The sequence below is a fragment of the Acomys minous genome (genome assembly GCF_964271855.1).
Source record: "Acomys minous genome assembly, chromosome: 10".
In the NCBI taxonomy this organism is placed as follows: Eukaryota; Metazoa; Chordata; class Mammalia; order Rodentia; family Muridae; genus Acomys; species Acomys minous.
In genome coordinates, this window is record NC_140491.1 from 62,579,626 (window position 1) to 62,579,836 (window position 211).

The following is a 211-nucleotide window of genomic DNA, read 5'->3' on the forward strand; positions in this document are numbered from 1 at the left end:
GGCAAAGAGAAATAGCAACAAAACCAAACACAAGATAAACCGGCTCTGTTGGCCCCAAGCTAGTTTGTTTTCCTAGGAAAGAGCAGGCGCTTGCAATGAGAACCATCTGTGCCTGGGGCGAGGCAGCTCAGGCTTGCTGCTGTCCCCACGCCTCCCCCTAAGCCCACAGGAGCCAGGTCTTGCTCTCACTTGGCTGAGTGGGCGTTGTGGC